This window comes from Stylophora pistillata, chromosome 3, assembly GCF_964205215.1.
Source record: "Stylophora pistillata chromosome 3, jaStyPist1.2, whole genome shotgun sequence".
Classification (NCBI taxonomy): domain Eukaryota; kingdom Metazoa; phylum Cnidaria; class Anthozoa; order Scleractinia; family Pocilloporidae; genus Stylophora; species Stylophora pistillata.
In genome coordinates, this window is record NC_142521.1 from 34,397,437 (window position 1) to 34,412,183 (window position 14,747).

Sequence of the window (14,747 nt, forward strand, 5' to 3'; positions counted from 1 at the left end):
TTACCTAAGGTCATTTATGGACGAAGCTAATGATATGTGAAGATCTAAGGCCTCATTAGCAGTTCTTGGTGTACTAAGCCTCTCATCTTCCATTATGAGCCTCGCCAGTTTGGCAAAGTCCGTGCGTCGTTCATCAGATCTATTGGGATGCTGATTTACCATCTCTTGAATTTCTTCTATTTCATCCAAAATTACATGCTGTCCTCGGTTGCTATTTTGATAAAGTTCAGGCAAAAAATACAAAATGTCCGGTCGGCCTGAGGATGACTCATCGTTTGAACTAGGTCGAATCTTGTGCAAGTTCCAATGCATAGTCACCTGATCTAATTCGTCTTGAATTAACGGAATAAAAGCGAATTTTAAGTACTCAACTTGCACTGGATCATCATCTAAGTATATTTCTTGCTCTCTTAAATCTTTGAAAAAATTTATCCACCAATTAGTTTCAGTCTTCCACAGAAAGCTCCACCAGGCCTCTATTCTTTGGTTAGAGACGGAACGCCCGTAAAGGAAGCTTCTCTCATCTGCGAAAGAGTCATTGTGACTTTCCCTCAGATGTTGCTGAATGCGGGCAACAAATGCATCTACGGTACCACAATTTCCTCGAACAATAGTCGCGGTTCTTTCACGCAATCGGATGCGTTATAGGTAGAGATCTGCAATGATCCATGGGCAAAGCTGGAGCCACAAAATGCGACAGTTGTATCCATCAATTGCGCCATGTATGCACAACCCAAATGGTTTGAGTTTATCATAGCCATCTATATGCCATATAAAATCAGGACCTTTGGAACGATATTTTCGCCGCTGTAATCTTCGTCTTGACGGTGTCTCCACTCCATCTGGATCCAGGGCTTTCGAAATATGTCCAACGGTTTCTCTGTCAACCTGTAGATGATAATCAATTTGTAGTCTCTGGTGCATCTGTCTATAACCAATTGAGCTGCCAGAGCCGCTAAGTTCTTGTTCTATGGCTGCAAAGACATCCCAGTCATCACTAGGCCGACCTCCCCTCCCTAATGATCGTTGACGTTCGATTCTCTTTAAGTGCCTTAAACTCAAAAGTATACCATGTCTAAGAGCCAGAAAAGCTATGATCTCGATGTAATTGAAATTTAGATAAAAATATCTCTCGATAAGTTCTTCTCTGTCTTGCATCCCAGCAGTACATTCTACCGGAAGGTATCGAGAATTAATACAGTACGTAGAATTTACAAAAACGGTCAATAGAAGTAAAACCGTGGCTCTCTTCTGGAGATACATCTTGTCTGCCATGTTTTTTTACCATGTGGTTACAAAGGATGATTTAAATAGCAGTGCCGGATAAATAAGTGACAACTAGTGCCAGATAAATAAGTAGCACTGCCACTTATTAAGTGGCAGTGACAGATAAATAAGTGGCAGTCCCAGATAAAATAAGTAGCACTGCCACTTATTAAGTAGCGGTGCCAGATAAATAAGTGGCAGTGCCAGATAAATAAGTAGCACTGCCACTTAGTAAGTAGCAGTGCTAGATAAATAAGTGGCAGTGCCAGAAAAATAAGTGGCAGTGCCAGAAAAATAAGTGGCAGTGCTAGATAAATAAGTAGCACTGCTGTTACAAAAAGTGTTTTTCATCTGATGTCCCTTACTGGGCACCATAGAAACCAGAATAGTTTGAAAGGTTAATTGAGGTAGATAAACCTTGAAACTACTAGTTCATTGGAGCATATACCTATGGAAGCACATTGCATTGCAGTGTCGTGGGGACTTGTAGACAAGTCAGTGCATAGTGGAATTAAAAATTTATATAGCTTTGGTAGGGAGTGAGCCCTGCCAGTCTTGTGTGTGGTTTATTTCATTCAGGGGCAGAATTTGTCGTACCAGAATACCTCCTGTTTTTTTTTTTGTTTTGTTTTCTATTTGGGGTTGTGTTTCCATGCATTTCCCATAAATATCAATGCAATGACTGTGTATTTTACTGAAAAACTTAGTTATTGGGAGTTTACTGATGAATTATTATTGTTATTGGGAGCAGTATTGATGGGTGTGACTTCTATTTTTTAGGAACTGTGTAATTTGGGCACTAGCAAATGGTGGTGTAACCCAGTGTCTTCTTAGAGGCAACACACAGGCTGCGAAAAAAAAAAACCTACTGGCAGTGCTCCTTGAGCTGTTGCAAAGGGGCTGCTCTTAATGTGACACACTTGAGTGCAATGTAGCCCCATTTTTCTGGGTAATTACAGTGAGGATCCAACTATTTTGCTCTTTGAGGAAGGGGTTGGTGATTCATTTTGGCGAGGATTTTTCCCTAAACTTCTTGTTGGGTCATTATATTGGGTTGATGTGTAACCCAATGTTTCCTTTTTAACCTGATATATTAAGGGTCCACCCATGAGTGTATTAAACCTGAGTGATTTCCTAGAGCTGGTTTATCACTTATAGTGATGTATCTGGTCCACAAACATTGATGTCAAATTTCTTTTGATGTTCCATCAAATTTTTCCAACCCTTGAACAAAAGAAGTCATTGTTTCAAGAGCTAACCATGCGGTAAAGCAGTGAGAAAAATCACTATACGAGTTAGCGTCACTGTATCAAGGAAATCCAGTTCAGTTGAAAATATACCCATTTCGAGGGAGTAAAACCATCAAACAATTTTGGATTGTAGGTTGTCAAAGCACTTACAATTGATCTTCTAAAGGATTTGCAGCCAGCTAGTATTATTGGGAAGCAATACAGGGTACTTTTTGGCCAGGAATTCATGGCCTAAAATTTCGTCTGCAAAGTCTAAAAGAGACGAAACTTTGAAAACTGTCTTCATATACATTCTAATTGGAATTACGATAATTACGTTTCTCTGACATCGTCAGTAGAATTTGTTCGTTGCCTACCCCTAACGTAGCCTGTACTTTCAGAGTCGAGGACCAAATAGATTTTCACGCCATTATTTTAATGAAGTATCTTAGAATGGTTGTGTGAACGTTACCAATTTGTTGTGGCAACAAACATGATGGAGATGATAACATTTGATCCGCAGCAAAATATGAGTAACTTTACTTATGCTCTGATGGCAAAAAAGAGGAAAATTAGCGCAAATTTTCATATTTGCATGTCTTGAAAATAAGATCCAACATCACTGCAAACAACTCTTTTTGCCACATGTTTATTTGCATTTGCAGTTAAAGCCAAACTGCTTTCATTGCGAAGAAAGCAAAGTTGAGCAAATCCATATGAGAGTAATAGATTTAAATAAGTCGCAAATGTAAACAAAAGTTAGCAAACCAATACATTTACGCAACATTTGCTCACAAATTCTAATCAAGCAAATGTGCGAGTTTGCACCCACTTTACTCGCCAGTGCAAATTCAGTTCAAGTATGGTGCTCTAAATTTGCAATACATTTGCTCCGTTTGCAAACATGAATAAATCCATTTTTCGTCCAATGTATTTGTTAAGCGAATGTTTGACTATGTTAAAATTTATCTAGTTTGTTATTGCTCTTTCTATCTCAGCAATGTATATCAGTTAATCTCCAAAACCGTAGCCGTAAAACAAGTAGGCACAACACCATCCATATAGACTACGAGCAGTCCCTCCTTTAAGTCGAAGTCCTTCACGCGCGTCAAAAGGAATAATTTTAAGAAAAATTGATGTTAGCGCGCTACGAGGAACTCTGGGAGCGTATTTACATCATATCGTTCTGAATATGTAAAAATTAAGCTGGAGATCAGTGGTGGACTGTTTAAGGTGATTCATCAGAAAAGAAAAAGTTATCGAACAAATTTTTTTAAACTTTCCTTGAATGTTTTCTACCAATGTCTGTTCTTAAAACTACATTGAACTAGATAGGTCACTTTGTTGCTTTAGAGATATGATATGGGCCAATCTCACCTCTTTTAAGCCTGTGCAGGTACATATCACGAGCGACATTTCACCGATTCACGGTACATTTTGTGGTTGTTGGAAGCAAGCGTTTTAAAGCAAAACTTGAAATAAATACTTGATGGGTAGAAAGTCTTGAGCGATGGAATAATGAAATACATAAATCAATGCGTAAAAATGACGTAATTTCAAATGAAATCGACTGAAAACAACTCGAGTCGTTGCTTTCGTGGTTACAATGTACATCATCGAGTTTCGTGCACGCTCTTAACCCTTTTTTTCTCTCCAATAGATTTTTTTAAATTCTCAAATTGAAGAGGAACAAAAGACTATTGCACCTGTTTACTTCCTCCATCGCTTGAAATAAAACAATACCATGTTCTCGACTTGTGCGCGTGCTTATTTGCCTGATTAAGTGATTTTAATGTGCAGCACAGGATGTGCCGTGCAATACAGAAGAATCACTTATAAGTTTATTCAATTATATATTCATTCGTTCGTTCGATTGGAGGCTCGGAGTTGTAATACTTTGAATCATTGCCAACAGAGTGATTCATGATTACCAAATTTGTCACTTGCCTTTTTTATCGGAGATTTGCCTTGTCTTTATCATAACAACGTTGCACTATTGCCATAACCCCCCTTATCAGATCTTTTCACACAAAATGAATGAATAAATAAATACAGAATAAATCAATCAAAAATTAATAAGACATGTGTTAAAGTGGGCAGTGTTGTTTTCGGAAAGAACATCGCTGATTGACTAATCAGGCGATTCCGTAACACTTAAATTTTCCTAGGGTATGGTAGCCCTGCTCGTCATAGTTTCCTGGGACAAAATAACCTGTATCTCCAAACCTCAGCTGCATAACTGGAAGATGAATCTTGTTGGTAAGGAAACCACTATCTTCACGCCATTTTTGTCATTCACATCACAGTTATAGTACACTGGGCGGTGTGCTGAGCCACTTGGTTGTGCGCATGTGTTGTCCATTCCGCATGCGCACTTATGACTTCCGGGTGTTGCACCGCTCCAGTAGGTCATTTTCTCAAAATGGCGTGAGACCCAAAAGGCATCTTTCATTGAAGAACCAAAGCACTCGTTCTTTATGAACTGCTCGCACTGCTTGGAAATGTCCTCGAGGCTCACCAGCTGAGAAATGTTTGCTCCTTTGTAGTGTATGTCACGTGAATATGATCCCATTCCATCATATTCGTCTACCAGTGTCCGACTCTCGCTGTCGTGACTTATAACGGTCACACCAACACCGTTCTTGTCACTCATGTCACAGGTGACATTAAATGGCGGCAATCCTCCTTCGCCGTCAGGATCAATCAGGCATGATCCAAGTTTTGCAGTAGGATCGAGCCTTTTTAAGTCGCTGCACGATTTTGGAAGCGCTGAAGAGACTAAGAAATGAAAATTGCAATGAAGGGACTGATAACTCCCACAAAATTTTTGAGGTTGTTGTTGTTGTCAGACAAAAAGAGGCGCAGCAAGGGAGATCTGCACGACAATTTTGTTTTCGTCAACCCTCCATGTCCCCAGCGTTGATCAAATTTATTCTTATAAGGACATGGCATGCCAAATATAAACAGGTTTATTTTAGAGTTTTTTTTTTTTTTAACAGAATAAAGATAACTCTATATTAGCGCACGGGTTTATTACGAATCAACTTAACGGCCTGTTCCCAGTTGGCTTGTTAGCTCAATTGGTAGAGCGCTGCACTAGTATCGCAGAGGTTGATTTTCGCTATCATAAATAGCGCTCTCTACTGCCAGGATCGTCCATCATACGTATCTAATACCACAGTTCAAAATATATGAACTCCAAATATACATTGCAAAGAGTCTCCCCTCGTTCATGTTAAAACGTTACTCTATGAGAAGTTTCTGGTAAATCTCAAGCTATTTCAAGTTAATAAAACAAAAATGTGGTTTACGGAATTTTGATGATACAGACTAAAAAGTGGGAGTTAGATGTAAATTTCACGTCAGCACGGGTAATGAAATCAGTTGCCCCAAAATTTTATTACTGATTTTGGAAGTTAAGTGATGACTTTCACTGCCCATGTAGGAATAATGATCAGAAGTGGTTGGTCATCGGAGATATTGAGCCTAAAAATACCTTATTTTTGGACTTTGTCAAAACCAGAAAAAATCGTCTTTACTTAAAGGAGATGTAAGGGAAGAAATGAAATGAAAAAATTAAAAAGCTCAATTTTCTTAAACCCTGATAGATATAGAACATAACCCAGTTGATTGAATTTGTTGATGGCTTTTCGACTTGTCACAGCAGCAAACGGAGTTAGTTTATTAATTATGCAAAAAATGCAGGAAAAGGAGGTTTTCTTAGGGGGACCCTGAATCTCCTAGGAAATTATATATTTTGACCTGTTATTTTTAGACATTTGTTAACTCATGATACTTAGCATCTGTGCCAAGTTTGAGCCAAATCGGTAATTTGAGCTTTATCGGTTATGCCCGGTTTTCTCGTGGACACGCTCTTAAAAACTGAAATAAGGAAAGTTGTCGTCTTGTATATCAGCTACCACATTCAATGCTTCTTGGGAAAATGAAAATAAATGAGCAAGCACAAAGAAATTTGCTCAAGTGATGCTTCGAGAGTTGAGTAAAGGAAAAAAGCATATTTTCTGTCTGTGAAATGCGTTTGTATGTTTTCTTCTTTTTTTTTTTTCCTGAAGTGTTCGAGCCATCACCCTTAAGCAAAAGATTCTCCTCCGAAAAAATTCTTGCTTGCACTCGACAGTTGCCGAGTACGATTTAAACCATCCGATGAGAAGGTCCCGGAGGATAACCAACAGTAGCCCCTTTGTCTTAAAACGAATCAAACCATAACAACAGGGAAAGTTTGAGGAAGACTACAGAAGGAGTGGCGCCACTGCAATTAACTTTTGCTTAAATCGTTTACACAACAGTGACGACAGACCACAAATTACTTGCGTCTCAGTTTATTTCATTTAATTGGAACGGTCTTTTGAAAGTTTGAAATTTGATGCTCTTTTTTTTTAACAAAATTGAAAACTTGGCATATCCACCCATTCAAAATATTAACTCTTGCATGCGTAGCATGTCTATGTTTTTTTAAGATGCATGCTTTCCCCAGACCGAAAGACCAGTAACTCAAAGTGTCCCATCTCAACCCACCCATCCAAACTGTTGACTTTTGCATGCGAAGTATGCCTATGTTTTCTAAGATGCATGCTTTACCCAGACTCCTAAGGCCGTGGGTACGCCTTGAAATTTACATATCCCCATAATACTGGTTCCTTCGCTTGGCATACCCACGAGTAAAAAGTACATATCATGTTGTCACAGCCGTCACAATTAAATTTTACCAAATTCAGCACTAACCGGTACAATTTTTTCCATCACCTCGGTATGCACATTTGTAGGTGCAGGTATAACTTCCGTCAGTGTTAGTACACAGGGCGTGCACGTGGCAGTCGTTGGCGTAGTTAGCACACTCATCTATATCTGAACAATAAAAAAGAATTGAGAGCTTACCAAATTGAAAATAAGTATGTATCATCTCAGGAAATTGTGTAGTTTCGTCGACTGACTGGATTCTGCCTAAGAGGCCCATAACAGACAACCTCGTTCAGTCCCATCTTATTTGAGTCCTGTAAAATACTGAAAGCTAGTCTTCAATGTAACATCACGTAAAAGATATTTACCTTTTTCGCAATTTTCTCCCGTGTAACCAGCTTGACACATGCAAATGTATCTCTTATCTGTAAATCCACTAAAACAGGTTGCACCATGGAGACAGGGGTTACTAGAACATGGATTCTAAAGAGATATAAAAACATTTTGAGCGATGCATAGTCTAGTAAAATCAAAATGGATAGAAGAGTATTTTATCGTATAAACTGCGGTTTTCAACAAGGATTTCCAGCCCTGAGAAAAGTTGTAACCACACATATGTAAAATTGCGACAATTTTACGTATGTTTGATATCACCAATGAGCTGATAGCACGTCACTCGCCTTTTTCGTCGCTCTGTCAAGCTGATGAATGACTGGAAATGCGTTCATTATTCTCAATTAAGGATTAATGTATCATTCTTTATGTATTAAAGCTGTAATTTTATACCGTAGTGGCCCAGTAGAGAAAGTCCTTTTTCGGTTTGAGATCATCAGGATGTTGGGTGTGGTCAGAGTCACTACGCTGGCAGATCCTCATGCTGTCGTTTTTCGATAGACCGATGTTCACCGACACATAAGAGCTGTCCTGGAGGCACTGGTGTCTACAATCATCGTTTAGCTCCATTTCCGTGGTTAAGTTAATTTCTTTAATGACGTGATCCTGCAAAGCGAGACTTCCAATCGGCTTCAAAAAATTTAGACTTCGGCAACCAAAAACTGAAAATAATTTGATTCAAAATGAACAGTGTTATTAAAACTACAGATAAACAAAACAACTATTTGGTGGGGAAATATGCGGCACTAATACTCATCCTCGGACATTCCCTGTTTCGCGATGTGAACAGTGAACTTCGAGGAACAGATAATGTCCAGTGACAGTTACACGACATGTGCGAGCATAGTTTCTCACCAAATGGACACCATTGTGGTTATTATCCTCAAAATATTTCGTAACTTGTAGGAAAAATGTTTACGAACAGGTTGATACCGTTTATTGCGTGGGATACTCACTTTTCAGTGTTCTCTGGTACACTTTATGGAAAATAAACATGTCCCCTCTTCTGTAACACTTAAATAAAGTTGTTACTTACTTACTTACTTACTATCGAAGTGAGCGTCAAGTTTGGGGAATAGCACTCGAGGTATATCCTCGAATATTCCCAGTTGCAGTCGGGGCTGATTTGGTCGTGTGATTCGTTTAGACCCGACAATACTGCGCGAACAGAAATAGTTGATGGATTATAATAAACAATTATTCGCAGAAGTTTTGGAGAATATCCACTGACACTGAGGTAAAAAGTTGTTTAAGCATATATCAAAACAGTGGGATAATATAGCACAAAAAATATAATTTTAACTTATCTATTCCAGCAACGATTATGATATCTTCGGGCGCATTCCCGAGCGAGCTACTTGGAGGTGAATGGCAAAGGATATTCGATGTTTGATCCTTTAGTATCTGACTAACACCAATCGGTAAAAAACTGGAGCACGGCTATTGAATTTCTAGCCATCTGATTGGCTGAACTGAGCCATGTTATGGGCTTTTATAACCCTTCCATTAATCTTGGCGCGATTTTATTGGTTACTTTACGTCACGTGCTACAAAATCAAAGGACAGTTATCACGCAATAACCCCCGTTCGCGTCGATATTTGTCCTACGACTTTTTCCGTGAAAAAGAAACATAGTCAACACAAGAGTTTCAACTTTTCCGTTCTCCTATTTACAGGGAAGGAAACCAAACTGTTTTTTTTTTTTTATTTGCTTGCTTGCGTCAGCCACGCGCATTCGCCATCAGATCAGCACTGGCTTTTTTACTGTGTTTACGCGCAGATTAATTGCACTGTGAAAATTAATGGGAGGGTTATAAAATAAATAAACCCCGTTCTGGCTTGCTGGTATGTCAGGCTGATAATGTCCTCAAAATTTCATATTTGCCCTCGAAGCTTCGCTTCTCGGCCAAATATTCATTTTTCGGAAAATCTCTCAGCCGCGGACATTATCAGCCGACATACCAGCCGCCATAAGGGGTTTATTTACTAAATAACCTACGTGCTCTCAACTCATAACCTAACTTCGACAAATATGGTCAATGAATTCGTCAGCGAAGTCAAAGAAAAGGTGTGTGGGTGACCTGTGAAGCAATGGCGGAGAAAATCGTTTTGCTCGAGAGCTTACAAGTAAAAAAATAACAGAACTACAATAGAACACGTGAGTCCCAGATCATCGAGGAGAAAGACAATAGATTCTATAGTGAAATATTTCAACGTGCGTAACGGAAATTTAGGTCGTTTTTATTTGCTAATATGATTCGTAAACTCTTTCACACGTCCGCGAGAAAACAAACAACTTGCCGAATATGAGATCATCATAACCTCAAATTCGGCAAGCTTGAGCAGAATAATTGATAAATTTTGGCTAAACGCCGAAGGATCAATCCAGATATCCCATGATAGTCAGTAGGCACTAGTTTTCATTTTCACACAACAACTCAGAGTGTCAAGCGATGAGCACTGGCTGGTTATGTCATGAAATTTTAAAAACAAACAATTTCTGTCAAAAGAGTTCCGCTATATCAAACGAGAGCCCGCTGTCATCGACTGTTATGCTCCGTTTGAGGGTTGGCCTTGGTTTTGCTTCTAGTCAGTTTGAGTCATGCCGAGGAAACTGGGATACAAGTTCGGCTGGATGGACCACTTAGTTGGATACAGATTTTATTTTACCTACAGTGGTCAGGAAATGGTCGGGAAAAAAAGATTCGTTAAAGAAAGATTCGTCAAGGTGAGAAAGTCTGGGAATTTCACTTCAAGTCAGGAAAAAAAATTTTTCCGAGAAGTTAGGGAATTTTTTTTTTTTGTTAATTCACGTACTTTTCTGGGTTTTTATAGACATGAAATTTAAACAAACTAAATTGGGTTTCAGTGAATAAAAATAAGGTCTTATTGGGAGCACATGCGCTTAGTGGCTCTTCATCTATCAAATTCAAGATTTAACCGTAACTTAGAAAAGGTACGTACATAAAAATGTTCTGGATTTTCTAAATGTTGTTTTGTCAAGCGAGGACTATCAGCTAATTTGCCTTGCATGAGACTTACTAATAGCATAAATGGAGGTCATTACTTGAGCTAATTATGGAATTTGTAAATTTGGTCTAAGAAGTTTTACATTTGTCAAGGAATTCATAAAGCCATGACTGTAGCAACCATGTTGAATATACTTCTGTCTCAAAGCTAACTAAAAAACGTTATCTGTTATACAAAGTGTCATCATATCACGTTATTTTTTCGGATTTTCTAGGCTTTTTGTCTGTTCAAATTTGTTAACAATTCAGAACTGATAACAATGACTTGAACACGCGATAAATTTGCATAAACGGTGGAAGACTTTTGAAAAATTACAATTTACGCACCGCGGGTTTAAAAACATTTGAATCACTGATGTAAACGACGATTAAATAATCAAATGGGAAACTGAGGTAATAATTCGTGAACGTTAGTACTAAAATTTTCAAAACGTTCGTGCCTACACGTTTTTAAATATTTGTCATCTAATTCATAGCTGGTTGTTTGGAAATGAAAAGGAAACTCCTCCACAATTTGTTGAAATGAAATTTCTTAGTGATAAAAATGAAATAGAGATATTGTCATCTGTCTGCTGAAGTGTCAAAAAACAACATCAACGAGACGTTTCGATCAAAACTGGACTTTCGCATCTCTAAAAAACTATGGCCTGGCAACGTATCTAAGCTAGTTTCTCTTCAGAAAAGCGCAGTATCCATGTCATCCTTAACTGCATTTCAGTTTTCTACAAGTTTTCAGGAAATAGTGGAATATCTTTCTCTGTTTGTGAAAATGTTTTTTACTTCCGAAAACGCTTCCTTCTTCATAGTTCTTCTACATTTGAAAGAAACACATTTCTTTAACTATAATAAATTATGATAGACAATTCAAAGGCCGAAAGCACTCGGAAATTACGGGAGACCAACATTTTCGGCATTCGTTTTCATACCTGTTTTCTCCGATGAAGTTTATTTTTGCATTCCCAATGCTTAATGTGACAAATGACGCTCACTATACTAAACTTAAGTTCTCAACTTGTTATCAAATATTTATCATCCCTTGCAGGATTGCAGGATTCAATCAATTTTTCTTGTAAATATGTTCACCTTACGGATAAAGTTGAAGTTTCCTAATAAACCAACTTGAAAGTGTTATAAATATTTCATCTTAGCTCGAGCAGCTGGCAAGACATAATTCGTTAAGCAAGAAATTATAGCCGAAGTGTGGAGTTTAATCATGAATTCCGGTCACAGGTTTTTTATTTCTTCATCTATCGTTTTCTCTCACTTCACTGATTTAAAAGTTCTGATGGTTCACAAGTTTAAACACTTCAAGAGCAGATCCTTTACAGTTCCTTTAAAATTTGCTCGTGATGAAAATAAATTACAAAGCTTGGATTCGTGCGCTGACGTGTCATACAGCAACAGCGTTCGATCATAAATTACAAGGATTTTAATGAAATATCGTGTGTTGTTTTGTATGACACTGCCAGAAAAAGTAAAGGGAAGTTTTTTGAAGTGGATAGGCTTATTGAGAAGAGGAAAGTTGGGATCATTCAAGGTTTCCGGGAAACGAGCCCAAAAGCCCCTGATCAAAAACGACCTCGATTCCTCGTTTTGCCAAGCTTCGACATACGAGCCTCGTTTTTCCAATCGAGCCTCGATTTTTCAATCGTGCCTCGATTTTGCAATCGAGCCTCGATTTTGCAATCGTGCCTCGATTTTCCAATCGAGCCTCGATTTTCCAATCGAGCCTCGATTTTCCAATCGAGCCTCGATTTTCCAATCGAGCCTCGATTTTCCAATTGAGCCTCGATTTTCCAATCGAGCCTCGATTTTGCAATCGTGCCTCGATTTGGGAAGGAGCCTGGGGCGAGCGAGAGCGGTCATGTTCTGGAAAAATTGTCGAGTTTAATTTGTGAACTCGGGAAGTTTTCGAGGAAAGAAATAAAGAAAAAAGGGAGAAAGAAAGAAGGAGAGTAAGAAAGAGAAAAAGAATGAAACACCATATTCTGGTCGAACTGCAAATTTCCTAAAATTCCAGAGATTATGTGGTTCGCGCCATACGAAAAAGACAAGAAATAAAAAAACAAGAAAATAACAAGATCAATGAGAGTTCTTATCAGTTAAAGAAAAAATTATAGTCTGCCTTTCGTAGACATTCCATCTTTTTTTTAAAAAAAAAAAAAAAGCGAAAAGAATGCGAACGAGAAATAGCCCGGCATCAAAACTGGATTTTTGGGTGGTCACTAACACTTCGCCTTTTTTTTTCTTTTTTCCACAGTTTAGGTATATTTGAGTGATTCAGCTTTCTTTCAGTTTTCGTTCATCTTTCTTTCCTTCGTTTATCATTAACACAGTACGTTTCATTTTATAGTTCAACAACTAAAAGAAGTCGTGAAGCTCTATTTCATGCTATCATTATTGTTATTTCTTTCGTGGCACAGATTAAAAACAACGTTGGGGTTTAGCTTTAATAGCATTAGTATAACGTAATGTGTTTGCAGATCTGTTTTCTTTTCTCCTAAATCTTTAGGTTATAGCAGCATCCTTTTCCGATCGCGTGTCGCTAAAGTGCCTTCTACAAGAACCTTCTACAGTCCTCCAACCCACGGTAAGTTCTTCTACAAGCTCCAAGCAATCTTGGACGATCTTTGGTTGAAAATATTCAACATTATGATCATGGATGACTTTGACTCCAATATCAAAACAAGTATGGGGAAGCGCTTGTTAAAAGTGGCTACACATTTTGGTTTAGAGAATGTGATTGAAGAACCGAGTGGGATTACGGAATCTTCAAACACAACCATAGACCTGATCTTTACATCCAACAAATCCAAGGTGAAACTTGCAAGCGGTCATGACCCAGGGATTTCTGATCTCCATCTTGAATATGCTTTGGTGAATTTGCGAAGGCAAAAGTCAAGTCCTGTGATTAAATAAGTGACTTATTTTAAGAGCCTTAACTCTGACCATCTCAGACAGGACCTCGATACATCACCCTGGAGTATTTGTGGAACTTTTGATGATGTGGGTTATGTTGCTTGGGCCTGTGAGTATTTGTATAAATACATAATGAATGAGCGTTTAAAATCCTGTAAAGTAAAGGTTCGCACCAATGGACTGAAGTGGATGAATAGCAATATCATCAAGGAGATGAATAGGAGATATGTCTTGTTAAGAAAAGTTCAAAGGAACCCAAGTGATACAGATGCATGGAAACGGTATAGCAAAAAACGTAATCTTGTAACTAAGATCACGAGAGAAGCTGAAGCTGAATATTGGAAAGTTAAATTTTAAAGTGCAAAGAGCTCAGGTGACTTTTGGAGGTTGGTACGCCGGTGAAATGCATGGCAAATCAAAAGGCAATGTGAGTGCAATTAAAAATGAGGATGGAATTATTACAATAAATTTTAAACACAAGGCTAACAGTTTCAATGACTTCTTCTCTAAAGTTGGTGAGAGGCTTGCAAATGATATTCTAACAGATACCAGTGGTAATGAACATCAGCACATTTACCAAATTACACCTACTATTGAGCCAGTACAACTTAATGTCCACAAGATTAAAAGGGTGATCGATAAAAGAGTTAAGCCTGGAAAAGAATGTGGCCCTTACAACATTACCTCAAGGGGACTCAAACTTGAAGGAGATGCTGTAGCAGTTAGCCTGTCTTATGTGATGGAAGTAAGTTTAAAATCCCCAATTTACCCTCCTCGATGGAAGCTGAGTAAAGGGAAAGCTGTACCCAAAAAGTTACATAGCTCTTAAAGAGGTGACTTTAGGCCTATTTCTCTATTGTTTATTCCTAGCAAAGTGTACGAGGGCATAACAGGAGATTCCATTGACTGCCATTTTAATAAGTCCAACAAAAGCCAGTGGATTTTTAAAACTGGCAGGTCAACAGAACTCTTAATGCTGCACCTGACTGAAGTTTGGAGACACGAACTGGATAAAAACAAAACTGTGGGGGTACTGTTTATAGACTTTAAAAAAGGCATTTGATTACATTTGTCATAACACGATGGCCCTCAAACTCCAAGCCTTTAGATTATCAGGGAACCAAAACAATCTGATTGAAAATTACTTATCTGAGAGAAAACAGTTTGTTGAGGTTAAGGGGCAAAGATCTAATGAAGTGACCGTCAAGTTTGG

General features: G+C 38.3%; 2 pseudogenes; both read right to left on the reverse strand.

Moving 5' to 3' along the window:
* LOC148735764 (uncharacterized) lies at nt 1-1,007 on the reverse strand (annotated as a pseudogene).
* Nucleotides 1,008-4,630: 3,623 nt separating this feature from the next.
* LOC148735765 (neurexin-4-like) lies at nt 4,631-5,936 on the reverse strand (annotated as a pseudogene).
* Between the last annotated feature and the right edge of the window lie 8,811 nt (nt 5,937-14,747).